Source organism: Brassica napus, chromosome A6 (genome assembly GCF_020379485.1).
Source record: "Brassica napus cultivar Da-Ae chromosome A6, Da-Ae, whole genome shotgun sequence".
In the NCBI taxonomy this organism is placed as follows: domain Eukaryota; kingdom Viridiplantae; phylum Streptophyta; class Magnoliopsida; order Brassicales; family Brassicaceae; genus Brassica; species Brassica napus.
The window spans coordinates 9,165,456-9,181,434 of NC_063439.1; the positions used below are offsets into that span (position 1 = coordinate 9,165,456).

The 15,979-nt window shown below is 30.8% G+C and overlaps 1 long non-coding RNA gene across 2 annotated transcripts; it reads right to left on the minus strand.

Moving 5' to 3' along the window:
• Nucleotides 1-7,422: 7,422 nt before the first annotated feature.
• LOC125610272 lies at nucleotides 7,423-9,235 on the minus strand. 2 transcript variants are annotated; one of them, XR_007340333.1, is made up of 5 exons: nucleotides 8,569-9,235; nucleotides 8,323-8,468; nucleotides 7,883-8,214; nucleotides 7,743-7,794; nucleotides 7,423-7,656 (listed from the first exon to the last, which is right to left on the minus strand). It is a non-coding gene; the product is annotated as an uncharacterized LOC125610272 (long non-coding RNA). The 2 variants fall into 2 exon arrangements; XR_007340332.1 differs by having other exon boundaries at nucleotides 7,883-8,235.
• Between the last annotated feature and the right edge of the window lie 6,744 nt (nucleotides 9,236-15,979).

Sequence of the window (15,979 nt, forward strand, 5' to 3'; positions counted from 1 at the left end):
TATTCTAGTAATAAAAAAAAGATCTGTATCATTCTAGTAAATACACCTAAAATATGTAACATTCTAGTAAACTTCCCATATATAAACCATACAAAAATTTAAATTTATTTTATATATTAGAAATGGTTGATGTCACCAGAACGACACCACGTTAGATTTAAACCAAATGACATTTATATGTTTCATCAGGAATTAATACCCAAAAATTTGGGAAACCCCCCCCCCCCCCCCCACACCCACATCTTTGAAAAAGGATAAAACTATTCAAGTAAGATTATGTTATCTGTTCGATGTGGTTTGTGTGTTTGGTTTAACACACCGACTTCAAAATAATTACACTTTCAACCAATTTTTTTTTTAAACTCAAACATTTCACTCTATTTCTAATTTTCACGTTTCCTTAGACTGTTTTCTGATTTATACATTTAATTTTCCTAGACCAAACCAAAAGCTGTTCTTGCCTTCTTGGCTTGAAGCAATATCAAGAGGAAAAGCAGATGGTAACAATATCTGACTCAGCTTCCCTAAGCGTGTAAGTAGGACGCTGCGAGAGTGAAAAATAACAGAAACAAAACTCACATCACCAATCAGGTTTTGTAGACAAGGGGTGAAGTTGTGACTCCTCAGCAATATATACTTCTTGTTGAGAAGTTTTTTACTGATCGAGAACGACACACATATTCCATTAGGACATACAGAAGAGAGGAGTCATGTGCACTGGCATTGAGACAGTTCATGTTATAAGAAAATCATGGTGGCCCTCCTGAATAGGTATCAAGATATCTTCTATTATGACAATTTTTTTTGTGAGAGAATACCCAAAATTTTGGAAAACCATCACATCTTTGAAAAAAGAATGAAACTAGTCAAGTAGATTATTTTATTTGCTAGATGTGGTTGGTGTGGTTTGATTGAGCCTTGGTTCTCCTCAGCCCAAAATATTAATTAAGGACTGACCAAACCAAAAGCTGCTTCTGGTTTCAAGCAATACAAGAAGAAAACAGCTTTTAGGGAGAAGAGTTAAGCATTTGGGTGTGTACAAATGATACTTTATTATGATGGTACGCGGTAACAGTATCTAACTCACTCAGCTTCCCTAAGCGTGTAAGTAGGAGACTGCGAGTGAAAATAACAGAAACAAAACTCACATCACCAATCAGGTTTTGTAGAGAAGCGGTGAAGTTGTGACTCGCCAGCCATATATACTTCTAGTGGAGAGGCAATTTACTGACTAAAAAACGCACATATTCCATTAGGACATACAGAAGAGAGGAGTCATGTGCACTGGCATTGAGACAGTTCATATTATAAGAAATTCATGGTGGCCCTCTGTGTTTTCAGTGAATGAAAACTAAAAACAACAAACACATGGTTACTTGTATATCAGGCTAGTGAAAGACATCAACATGTTGATCTAGTTATGCTAGTGACAGTAACTTTAATACAAATAGTAAGTAATTTGGGAGAAAAGGACGCACTTGCTGATGCAATCCAAAACACGATTTTGGTTTGGTGAATTTTCATAGAATAAAAGATGTGAGTTGAATATGAGCGGACAAAGAGAATGAAATGGGGAGAATGTTCAAGAGGTGGTCCAGTCAACCAAAAGAGAATAAGCTTCGTTAAAAGAAGGACGAGGTTTCATAAGCATGATTCGTGCCATCCCTTTGCCAAGTTTTCTATCCAAACCCATCAGAAACCCGAAAAGCTTCTCCTTCTCTCTCGCCTCTGAGGCCCTTTTCGCCACGTCGCACACACAACCGCCGCAGGCACACTCCGGCAACGGATGATACTCCAACAGCTCCTGCCAAGCAAGATCCAGTTCCTGGAAATAGACGGCCAGCGAGCGACCACCTTGCATGGGCATCGCGGTCGTCTCGCGAAGCTGATGGATCTTCCAATCGACGTTAAGAGCATAGACAAGAGAATGCGTGATGTCCACGTCATTGTTCGAACCAATCAGAAACCCGAAAGCCTTCTCCTTGTCTCTCGTCTCTTTAGCCCGTTTCGAGATCTCGCACGTGCAACCTTCGCATAAACACTCCGGCACGGGATCATACTCAGACAGCTCCTGCGAAGCAAGATCCAGCTTCGCGAAAAAACTGGCGACTGAACCACCGCCTTGAGTCATCGTTGCGATCTTACGTCGAAGATCGTAGATCTTAAACTCGGAGCTAGGGGCAAATATACGACGGATATCATCCCAGGCTTTATGCGCCGTCTCGGCGAAAAACACATAGTACTGCAGCGCTGGGCTCACCGAGTTTAGCAGCCAACACGTGACCATCTCGTTACACTGTTTCCATGCGTCGTAAAACGGTGAGGAAGGGTCGGGTCTAACGAGGGTGCCGTCGACGAAACCTGTTTTCTTCCTGATTCCAAGGGATTCAACAATATCTCTTTTCCTTGCGAAGTAGTTGTCTTCGGCTTCGCGGAGTATAACCGTAGAGAGCTTGTTTTCCGGTCGAAAATCTGGATCAAGATAATAGGGAGATTCAGGATCGTGCGTGGGAGATAGGCTCATCCTAGTTTCCAGACTTATCACTGAGCTTTGGTGACCTTTTTTGTTTTGTTTCTCTATGGTTTGCTTTTTATACATGAAGTCTCTCTTTACTCATTCCCAGTCCCAGCTGGTAAGTATCTAGAGTATTTGACTCGTACTTATCTATATAGGTTTATTTTTGGGTATAATGATTTACTAGGTGACCGGTCCGCACCCTGTGCGGGCATAAGAACATGATCGGTTCGCACCCTGTGTTCTCTCTCGGCCCGTACCTCACGAGAGGGAACACAGTAACGTCAGTATGAAGAAGCAGATATTGTGTGTTGTATAATTGCAACGTCACAAAATATTTTGTGTGTTTACGAAGATACTTTCATTCAAAAAATGAAATAAATAATGTATAGTTTTAGAAGTAACAGATTTTATATTATCATTAATTAGAATTGTATTGTATATGTTTCGTAATTCTTTATTTTAGGTGAATAATATTATTTTTTCATAAATAATAAACAAACATTTATGTAGACATATTAAAAGAAAATATAATAAAAATCAAAATATTATCCATAAATAATATAAATTATGAAGTACATTTCTCGATAAAGAAAGCAAATTCAATTAGAAACGTGCAAAAAATTTAATAAATTTTGTAAGCAATTTGACGGGTTAACATTATTTGATAAATTTATAAATTTCTAAATTTTATTGAACATGAAATAATATTAAATTGACATACCGTCATCGGTCTCCTAACTCATCACAACCCATCTGGTAAATATAAAAAATAAATAATTGTAACAGTTTATATATTTTAAAATTTGTATTTGAAAAAAAGTAGATTAAAATTACGTACCGTGACTACGGAATATTCTGACAAATTTGTTTGTAGACAACATTCAATGTTTTTGTCTTCGGCTTCCCTTTTTTACCAGTTATTATGATTTTTAATCCAGATCTCGACTTAACTCTTGAAAGTACAACTTTGCCTTGCATTTTGTAAGCATTTTATAAAATATTTTAAAATTATGATAAATTTATTCTTTAAACAACGATAAATAATTTAAAAATAATAAGCATAAACATTTTTGAAATTTGTAATATTTAAAATAGTTATTATATAATTATATTCGAACACATTTCATCAAGTAGAGGATAAAACTATTATAATTATCTTATATAAAATTTCGTTCATTTATTTTATAGGTTATAAATATTAAAAGTAATAAATAAAACATTATTAGTCTTTCAATAATTTAGAGAATAGTTTCCATAAATTATTATTTGTAATATTCGTTAGATTATATGGCAAGTGATGTTAAACGTCAATAAGTTAAACAATTCTTCCATATTTGGAAAACATATATATATATATATATATATAACAATGACAAATTAAATGGTAGAGTATGTAAACACCTGTTTTCTACCAGCGTGAGTTAGAACACCGCTGTATTTAAGAATCATAAGGGCCTCTACAGGTCTTTATTCTTCGTCTTCATCATCCCACTTCAGCGGCTTCAGTTGAACCTTCCTGTATATCCCTGAGAAATTTCCTCCCTGCGCCATTTCAAAAGGTTCTCTGTTGTGAGAAAATGACCTCATGAATTAAATAAAAAATGCATAATGCTAGCTTACTTATAAGATAGTATATTCAACAAAATAAAATGATATAAGATAGTATTACTAAATGATACTATGTAATATTTTCCCGGACAATATTCAACAAATAGAGAGAAAGTAATAAAGAACCTCTTCAAGAACTGCTTTAACTTGGCGAAGCTTCTCAGCATGTTCAATCAAGGTTTTCTGGATCACTATCACTCTCACGACCTGGTCTACATATAAAAAAAGGAAGACCATATTGTCGTTACCAGTATTCAACACATGGAAAAGATAGACCATACATGCTTTTTGGAGACAAAACACAAAGAGTTAAGTTCAGGGTTCTAAAGATGAGGAGCCTTTGCGTCTAAACACATTTTTCTTAGCACACAAGCAGCATTGTCGTAATACCTTAATAGTATGAGAGGAGAGATTTGTGAATAATACTTTAAAGAATGAAAAGAGAATGTTTGTATTTTAAGACATTGGGTGTCTCCTATATATATACAGTTGATTTATTCTCATATTAATGATTTTAATATTTTGCACAATAAATAATAAAATCGTTTAAGGAAAGATATTAAATGTGTATTGTCAAAAAATGATTTGCATATGATATGATTTTAACTTGCGCAAGTAATCCATATTAGAAAGGTAAGTTATTAAAAACAAACAACCTAATTAGAAACATTAAAATATTTTGTAAGCAATATAATAAATATGATATCAACATGCGCAAGTTTACCGTTTGAATAATACGGAAAGTTTTTAATATTTGTCTTAATTCTAAATCTTGCCCAAGAGTAAATTAAATCGATAAAAATTTAATGATTTCAACTTGCGCAAGTAATCCATATTGTGAATAAGTGATTTGCATATTTAATGATTTCAACTTGCGCAAGTAATCTATATTAGAAAGGTAAGTTATTAAAAACAAATTTTGTCAATAAGTTATTTGCATATTTAATGATTTCAACTTAAACGATATTAAATGTGTATTGTCAAAAAATGATTTGCATATGATATTATTTTAACTTGCGCAAGTAATTCATATTAGAAAGGTACGTTATTAAAAACAAACAATCTAATTAGAAACATTAAAATATTTTGTAAGCAATATAATAAATATGATATCAACATGCGCAAGTTTACTGTTTGAATAATAAGGAAAAGTTTTTAATATTTGTCTTAATTCTAAATCTTGTCCAATGGTAAACTAAATCGATAAAATTTAATGATTTCAACTTGTGCAAGTAATCCATATTGTGAATAAGTGATTTGCATATTTAATGATTTCAACTTGTGCAAGTAATCTATATTAGAAAGGTAAATTATTAAAAACAAATTTTGTCAATAAGTTATTTGCATATTTAATGATTTCAACTTAATCGATATTAAATGTGTATTGTCAAAAAACGATTTGCATATGATATGATTTTAACTTGCGCAAGTAATCCATATTAGAAAGGTAAGTTATTAAAAACAAACAACCTAATTAGAAACATTAAAATATTTTGTAAGCAATATAATAAATATGATATCAACATGCGCAAGTTTACCGTTTGAATAATAAGGAAAGTTTTTAATATTTGTCTTAATTCTAAATCTTGCCCAATGGTAATCTAAATCGATAAAATTTAATGATTTCAACTTGTGCAAGTAATCCATATTGTGAATAAGTGATTTGCATATTTAATGATTTCAACTTGCGCAAGTAATCTATATTAGAAAGGTAAGTTATTAAAAACAAATTTTGTCAATAAGATATTTGCATATTTAATGATTTTAACTTGCGCGAGTAATCCATATTAGAAAGGTAAGTTATTAAAAACAAACAACCTAATTAGTAGGGGTGGACACTTTACCCGATATCCGAAGTGGCATCTGAACCCGATCCGAAAAACCCGAACCGAAATCCGAACCGAAGTAGCAAAATACCCGAACGGGTATTGAATAAGGAGAGATTGGATACCCGAACCCGAACGGATAATACCCGAACCCGAATGGATATCCGAAGATAACTGAACATATGTATAATTAACCTTATATTTTTAGTTTACATCTCTCATTTTATATAAAATATTTATATTGATACTACACATACTTTAAGTTCATATGATATATATACAATTACGAAAAAAATGATTTGCTACTCACTTAAAATGCATGTCAAGTTTTTTATTTAAAAAATTAACAAAAAGTTACATCTGAAATTTAAAAAAAAATAACTAAATTAATGCCTTTTTAGTTTTAAAATGTTATGTCCAAATCTATTAACTATTCAATCTATTAAAAATAAAAAATTAGTTAACTGAAAGTTATATTTTTAAATATAAGAAACTTGAGAAATGAAAATTTTAATTTTTTTAAATCTAAATATCCGAACCAGATCCAAAATAACCGAATCCGAACTAAAAATATCCGAACCCGTCCCGAAGTACAGAAATACCCGAACGGGTTCTACACCTCTATACCGAAATACCCTAAAATCTGAAATACCCGATCCGAACCCGAACGGGTACCCAAGGCTAAACTAAATCGATAATAATTATCCCCTAGCTATATATGGGCTTAACGAAATTGACAATAGTTTTGGGCTTGTCTACATAAGTGATTGATTAAAATAAATGAAAAAGAAAAATTCAAAAAAACCAGCCAATAGAATTATAACGTTTTTCCTGAAAAGCTCTATATGAGTGTCACCTCAGCAGAAATCACTAAAGTGACTTTTCTTTTAATGTATAGGAGGATATTTTAATCTTTTTGTAGTATGATTTTCTTAATTAAGAAAAAGATCCGTAAAGAATTGGGTTTAATTAAGCCTTTCGTTCTCCTTCCCAGCCCAAAATATTAGAGCATGATTATCCTATGATCTTTAAGTGGGTTTTTAATGATTATTTAATATTTTAAATATATTTAAGTGGGGTTAAGAACTCTACTTAAGAAATTTCCGTTTTGAGCGGTTCAATAGGAGTTTTTTAATTAGGGGTTCTTAAAAAAAATTTAATAAAAATTTTATTTATTAAATAAAACATATTAAACATTTAAAACATAGATTAAAAAAACAAAGATTAGTACAATAATCGAGAATAATTCGAAAAAAAAAATCCAAGCTCGAATGGAAAAATTCTAAAAGGTTTAATCAAAATTTTCATCAAGTGATCCTTCAAAAGTGTTTTGAGAAAAAGAAACCATGAGATGAAATTTTTTTATAAAACTTGTTTACAAGTCAAAGGAAACTTGTTTATAAACTTGTTTATGAAACTTGTTTTCAAAAAAGAACTTGAGAAGGAACTTGAGAGAAAATGCATGATGAATGAAGAAAGTGTTGTGTTGTGAATAAAAGTTTGGTATACAAAGTTTATACAGACAAGACTATAAGAGTTTACAAGTTTATATAGACATAAAGCTTTACAAGTCCGTGACTGATGATTACAAGAGTTTGCAAGAATACAAGACTACAAGAGTTAGTACGTAAGCATTGCACAAGTGATTACTACACAAGTCCGTGACTGATGACTGATGACTGATGACTTTACACTCTTCTTGACCTGAAAAAAATGAGAACTTGACACCCTCTTCTCTCTCTCAAAGTGACAAGCCATGTGACCACAAAGAGCTTTAGAAGAAGTGACACCTTTACCACATTCTCTGCGAACTTCCTCTCTTTGAACTGCTCCATCTTCTACCTTAAAGACAAAAGATCAAACCACTATATAAGCACAGATCAGAAGAAGAAGAATGGGAAACTAGTGAGAACCCATTTATTTAAATTACCTCAAATCTTGGAAGAACACAATGAACTAGAGAATCATCAAGCTCAAAGCTTGATACTTTCTGACAGAGATCAGGTTTTAGCTCAAAGCTTGATACGTAAACGTTATACAAAAGAGAAATAACTCGTTTCCAAGTAATTTAGACACTCATCACTAAGAAAAATACAAACAAACACAGGATTTTACCCAAAGCGTTTGAGGAATGATCTATAAGCAGGCAATAATACTTCAGTAACAGCAATTCTTAGTGACTCTCTTAGCTCTGTGACTGGAACTGTCCATTGTGATTGTCTCTGATGCAACTCATCAAATTGCATATTGAACATCTTGAACCTGTTCCATTTTTTCAATATTCTTTAATCATTCATATATAAACATTTTTAGGTAATTAATATATAAACATTTTACAATAACTGTGTTTTTGGTTGGATGAAGGCTTACCTCTCTTTTGGGGAAAGCAGATTCAGGAATGTGTACACAGGTTTTAGAAGCAATCATAACAAAGTTTCGTGAGGCACCTTCATCCTTTGCCATATCAAGGAAGGCCTGGAGCTCCAAAGCCTTTCGGTAATACATCATGCCTCGCACTGGTTTATCAAAATCAGTCACAACATGTATATAGCAAGCACAATATCACAGAGCTAAAACTGAAGCTGAGTTTGTCTAATGAAAAAAACTACCACATACCAGTTTTGGTCAGTGTTTGGCCTCTGTAAGATGCCCACAGACGAAGCTCCTCTTCCAAGTCTTCTCACGGTGACAGTTTTCCTATTCTTGGTGAGCTTCTCCTTCTTAGCCTTAACCCTCTGTGCCTCAGCCAAAAAAGACATCCGCTTCGCCGTCTTTGCATACGGGTTCAACTTCAACATCACATTCAAATTCTTCAAAGGATTCTTCTTCATCACAGCTCTCTTCGCATCCTTCTTAATCGGCTTCACCACACTCTGCATATAAAGCCTATCATTAAGCTTCCTCCTTCTTTGCAGGCATCTAGAACAGAGTAGGCTGTGCACCAGAGGATGCTAAAATCTCTAAAGGCTTCAGAACTTTCGCAAGACTGGTGAAGCCTTGTGACTCCGAAGGAGTGAATCCACCTCCTCCTCCGTATAACGTCGTTAAGTTGTTGTTTACCGGAGAAGATAAGAAGTCAGGGACAGAGCTCAGATCCCTGTTCCTCAACTGTGTCAACGAACCAAAACCTTGGCCGAGGAAACAACAATCAGAACCGAAGCCAAAGGCATTGTCGAAAGGGTATCGGAATTAGGAACGTTGAGGAGACAAGAATTGTTGTTCGCTGTCAAGAACGAAGGCTGAGATGTGTCGATGCTAAAAGACGAGACGGAGAAGACGAGAAGACTAGACGGAGAAGACGAGAGAAAAGAAAAGAAAGAGAGAAAAAAAAAAGAAAAAAATAATAGAATCAATTGTTTGCTGACACGTGTTTCTAAAACCTACATAAAAATCGGTCACCAAAATCCTAACTTAAGAATCGATAATATGCATTATATTTAGTTTCCATTTAATTAAATGAGTTATTTTCTTTAAAAACTCAGTTAAGAATCAGGGATAATCCTGATCTTAGGGAGTCACCATCACCTGTTATCTGAGAAGGGAAACAGTTGATCCCTTTTAGAAGCAGCACAAGTTTTCAAAATCTAGTAAAACTAGGTATGTTGATAAAAAAAAGAAGTAAAACTAGGTGTTATTGTGCTGAGAAATAAAAGCTTTAAAACTTTAATTATATTTATAAAAAATAGTATATTGAGTATCTCAAAATCATTCTCAAATGATATATTTTTTTAAGGGGTTTTTGCCAAAACTAACACACAACTTGATTTTAACCCCAAATTTATACCCAAACTTGAATCAAATGCAAAACTAACCTAAAAATCTTGTGAAATTACAGTCCAGTCCCTTGTGATCAAACAAAAAAATAGAAGCTATTTTTACGAATATAGTCCTAGTAAGTCGTCTGAGTCGTCTGAGATGTTGGAAGTCGTCTGAACAACTTTAAAGTAAGTCTTCTGGTGTAGCTGATCTTAAAAGTAATTTATAAATTTTTTAAAAAATATTTTGATCACCGAAAAATTAAAATCATGTAATCTAAGTATTCCAGACGACTAAAATATAAGTCGTATGGTCAACGCAGAGGTTATTTTTACAATTGACTTTGAAATCTGTTATTTGAGACGACTGAAAAATAAGTCGTCTACTTTTGTTTGGTTAAAAAAAACTCCAAAAAAGCTACACGACTTACATTTCAGTCGTCATAGGTTAGTTTTGCTTTTGACTAGATTATTTCAGAATTTTGACTTTCCTGGACGACTTATATTATTTTAAAACTAGACGACTTACAATTAAGTCGTCATAGGTTAGTTTTGCAATTGAAAAAAAAATCAATATTTAATTATATATAGACGACTTACAAGTCGTTCCGTCAGACGGCTCACTTGTAAGTCGTCCAGGATTTACGAGGTTTGACCAGAATCTCGGAATAAAATCTTGGAAGACTTACATGTAAGTTGTCGGGCGGATGACTGAATTGTAAATTGTCTGGGTATAATTAAATATTGAAGTTTTTTTTTCAATTGCAAAACTAACCTATAACGGCTTAATTGTAAGTCGCTTAGTGTTAATAAAATATTGATATTTCAATTTTCACCAGACGACTGAAATGTAAGTCGTTCGGGAAAGTCAAACTTGTGAAATAATCCAGTCAAATGCAAAACTAACCTATGATTACTGAAATGTAAGTCGTCTAGGTTGTTTGGCGTCTTTTTGTAATCAAACAAAATCAGACGACTTAACTTTCAGTCGTCTCAGGAAACAGATTTCAAAGTCAATTGCAAAAATAACCTCTGCGTTGACCAGACGACTTCCAGGTAAGTCGTCTACTGCCAGACGACTTCCCATGTAAGTTGTCTGATGAACAGATCTGGAAAAAAATTTGATTTCATACCTTAAATTGGTGAGATAACTTTCTTAGCACACATAAGGCTTCTCCAAACACACAGAATCTCAAACGAAAGTGACCCACTCAGAATCGCTAGCTTCTATGACTTTATGAACCATAAAAAATGTAAAATCAAAATCTTGGTTTTTTACCTCAATGTGGAGAGAAAGTGAGAGATATGTTGTGTTTAGTTCATAAGAATGGAAAAAAAAAGAACGGTAACTCGATTTTGGGAGCATTAAGAGCTTCAAATTGGTTGTTCATGGTGGTTAGGGTATTGATGACAATGACAATCTTGTAATTACTTAAAGATGATGAGGGTGAGAGAGTAAAAATGTCATTTTCGAGAAAAAAAACAAAAAAAAAAATTGATGGCATTTTCGTGAATTATATGAACTTGTGGGGTGAATAGGACAAAACCAATTTCCAAAAAAAAAAAAGTTAGTTTTGTGTTTGACTTTAAGTTGTAGATCAATTCTGCAAAAAACTTTTTTTTAATGTGAAAATTTCATGGTTTTAAGATATCCACAATTAAATACTAATATTTTCACAAATGTACATATATATGTTTGCTGAAAATACCCATTTTAACACCTGTGAACTAATGCGATCAAAGTATGGACCACATAAAATTTGAATATATTTTATAAATAAAAAACCTAATTGATATCACCAAAATCGCAAACAATGTGAATTTACATTATAAAAAAAAACTAGATCTTGACCCGCCCGACCGGGCGGATATTTATTTTATGTTTTTGTTTTTTTTTGCGTATATTAAATGATTTATTTGTAACATTTAAACATAAATTTATATTGAAAATTAATCTTTGCAGTTATAATAAAAATTTAAATTAAAAGTTTAATAAAACATTTTGATATAAATGTTATCCTAATTAAAATAATATAGAGGTGTGTCATATATTTTTTCCAATTTCAAAATCTTAGCATCCCTTAAAAAAAAATTATAAATACATAAATATATAAACATATTTGGAACTATAATTTCTATTAAAATAAATTTGTTAAAGAAAAATAAGTTTGTGCTAGTGTTGTTTATTTCTAGAGCTTGATCCGTGACTGTATAAATATTTGCTTTCACTTAAATTGTTTTCTTTGTACTAATGGTATAATATATATATATATATATATATATATATATTTTTTTTTTTTAAATAAATTTTATTACATAATTGTTAATATAAAATTTTAAAACATAACAATTTTATTTATTACTTTTAATAATTATATTTTGTGATTTTAATTGTCTATTATATCACAATGTATCATATAAAAATCCAATATTATATGAATAAACTATTTCATATTTTATTTATATGTTATATAAATTGATTATGACGTGTGATTTTTTATTTTATTATTTATTACTAAAAAATATTAAAAATATTTAATATGTTAATATGAAATATATTAGGAAATATTTTGGTTAAGATTTGATTAAGTAAATCTATTATTTAAATAAGGAAAATACATTAGGAAAACACAAGCATACTTAAATATAGGTTCAATAAATATCTCAATGGCATTTTAATGTAAATAAATGATAAAATTAAGGGGTATTTCTATTTTGTACTTCTGTTTTAATAAAGTAGATATATATATATTTTTTTTTAAATAAATTTTATTACATAATTGTTAATATAAAATTTTAAAACATAACAATTTTATTTATTACTTTTAATAATTATATTTTGTGATTTTAATTGTCTATTATATCACAATGTATCATATAAAAATCCAATATTATATGAATAAACTATTTCATATTTTATTTATATGTTATATAAATTGATTATGACGTGTGATTTTTTATTTTATTATTTATTACTAACAAATATTAAAAATATTTAATATGTTAATATGAAATATATTAGGAAATATTTTGGTTAAGATTTGATTAAGTAAATCTATTATTTAAATAAGGAAAATACATTAGGAAAAGACAAGCATACTTAAATATAGGTTCAATAAATATCTCAATGGCATTTTAATGTAAATAAATGATAAAATTAAGGGGTATTTCTATTTTGTACTTCTGTTTTAATAAAGTAGATAGGTTTGATATTACCAGCGTTGAGTTCAGTTACTAAGGGTCTGACTGGTTTAAACGCAGCAGTTGCGGTTGCGGCTGCGGGCGTTTGCAGATGCGGATGGCTGCAGTTTCTAGCGGTTTTAAGAGATTTGTACGACTGGTTCTGCGGTTAAAAATTGGTGCGTTTGCGGGATACTTATGACTGGTTAACTACCAAATACAACAGCGGTTAAATAATAAATTAACAATATATAATTATAAAAATATCAAAAATCATAATATTATAATAAATATGTAAATTATATTTTCAAAGTTATAGTGTTAAATTTTTAAAATTATAGAAAATATTTTTATTTTAAAATTTTAAAATATTAATTACAATATAATAGATATATTTTAGTATTTTTATAATTTCATTTTAAAAAATTTATTTTTATTTTTATTTTTGTATTTATATGGTTTTTTAAAAAAAGAAAAAAAAATTATCCTCCCGCAACCGCCCGCAACCACAAACGCTAGCTGGAACCAGCTTTTGAATTTAAGAGGTTCGGAGCGATGTGAAACGATTTGTAGCAGTCTGTATGATTGTTTCGAAACGCTGTCAACCGCTACCAACCGCAAAAGCTGCGTTTGCGGGTGGTAGCGGGGAAACCAGTCAAGCTCTAAACATGTGACGATCAAACCAAAACGATTCTTTTTACTTTTATATGTAGTTTAAAATTATAATTGATATACAATGTATTTTATCCATTTTTTAGCATGGTATATAAGTATTTTAAGATATAATTATTCTATTTTGGAGTTTTTTTTAGCATATTTTCAAATTCATGAGTGTTTTGAAGGAAAATAATGATTTTTGGAGTATTTTAGAAATAAAATGAGAAGAAGCTTTTAGCTAACCATCGAACCAGTCCGAAGGTCTACACTCAGAGACAAACGTCGATCGACATCGAAACGCGCAAGACAGCCGACTTAAATTCCAAGTCACACACATTTACAGACATACCTCTGGTCGATTTTAACCTAATATTTATTTATTCTACCATTATTCTAGGCAAGGCATGCTTTTCATACTTTCATAATTTTCGCAGCAAACAATACTTATGATTTTTAGTAGTTTAGAGAGAAGATCCAAGACTCTTTCAGATATTTGTATTAGAACTCTAGTATTTCTAACTCTATTCTGCAGTGTATGTTTATGATTATAAATTATTTTGCTACGTCTCAGTAATTCATCTGTTAGATTTAGGGTTCAAATAAATTATGAGGAATTGGCCAAAATATAGAATTGCTAAGGTGATAAATATCATTCAAGGAATTGTGGTTAATGCATGTGTTCTACAGTAGCTAACTAGAACCTTGAACATAAGATTGTGAACAACTACGACGGTAGGTTCTGTACCATAATTAATTCTCTTGAGGTAGGTTCTGTACAAGCGAAAGCTGATTTAGACAATACAGTTGAACCTATCGATCAACTCGCTTACGCTTTCCTAACAGAACATCGATCGACGTTCTTATCATAACATATAACATCGATCGGCGTTTGATCCGTATCAACAAGCGAGAGCTGGAATATTGGACTTAGTCAATAGGATTGATTCAACAGCGAAAGCTGGAATACTTTCTCATAAGAAGTCGAGTTCTAGGATTGACAACCTAAGTATTTTATACCTCTATAATTCTGATTATCTGAATAGAAACCTTAGATCTAGCGTTTTCTAATAATTGTGTACAAACCTCAAACCAACCAACTGAACAACTGTCTTGTTCCCTTCGCTTGCTTATTTATTGTTTTAATAATTTATCTAGCTTAACCACTGCTGATTATGATCTACTGTGTGTCATATTTCTTCGTGGATTCAATCCTTAAGTATTACAAGTGAACCTCTTATTTGAGAGAGTAAAAGTCACTTTCTTAGGATACTTTGAATGGTATCAATAATATAACCAAAAATGTTTTTATTTTGTTCTAATCTTTGTAGGTTTATATTTTGGAGAATTTTAGTTCTTTTCCTTGGCCTTATGTAGGGACAAAAAAAATCGAGTAACAAAAGAGAAAAGGCGGAACATTATAAATTTCTCACAAATACTGATGTGGCTGGCATCTATATTATTAAAACTGAAATACTTTTTGGTACTATTTCAAAACATGAATAACAATATAAATAAAAATTATTTGAAAACATGGATATGTGTAAAAAAAATATAGTGTCCTTTTAGTAATTTTATTAGTATAATTACATTAGTTGTCTTTTCATATTTCATTCAGTTTAACAATTTCATTAATTATATTACCTTAACAATTCATCACAATATTAATTATATTACCATAATAATAACAGTGCAAATTTTTATTTATTAGTTAATCAAATTAACTTTGTGCCAATTATAAAATCTAAAATCTAAAATAACTGGATTTTGCATATAGTTAAACGTTTGGCTTAGTTTGTTTTACGAAAACTTTCTTTTTATTTTATTTTAAATCAGTGGAAAATTACATAGGTACAAACATAATTAAAAACATATTTTGTGAATAAAATAATAACTTAAATAAAAATAATAAAAATGTATTACATTTATTATCACTTAATTTTTCGTTCCATATAATTATTTTACTAAATAATTTTTTTTATTTCACTTAATTTAGCCAAAAACATAGAAATAGTTTTTTTATTAGTTTATATAAAATCAGTTAGACCTAAACATTGGCTATCTTTTTAGGTACATGTTGTTCTTTTCAAATATCATTTTTTTTTTAAATTAAGACATGTTTGAATATTATAAATTTATGTTTGGGTTCTGATTAGGGTCTTTATAGGTCTGGATGAGTTCAGTTTTGATGTATAGAAACCTAAAAATATCTAAATAACAAATGTATCTGAAACGAGTTCAGATTTTTGTACCAAAAATAACCATATTATTCTACTCGGTTAGATCTTTTGAATACAATTAGTTATATTACGACATATCAAAAATATATAACACTAATTATAAAAAATAAATATCAGTGTATAAAAATGTAAAAAAGTGCGGGCGTTTAGGTCAATCTCTAGTGTGCATTATTAAACCAGGAGAAAAAAAATAAATGA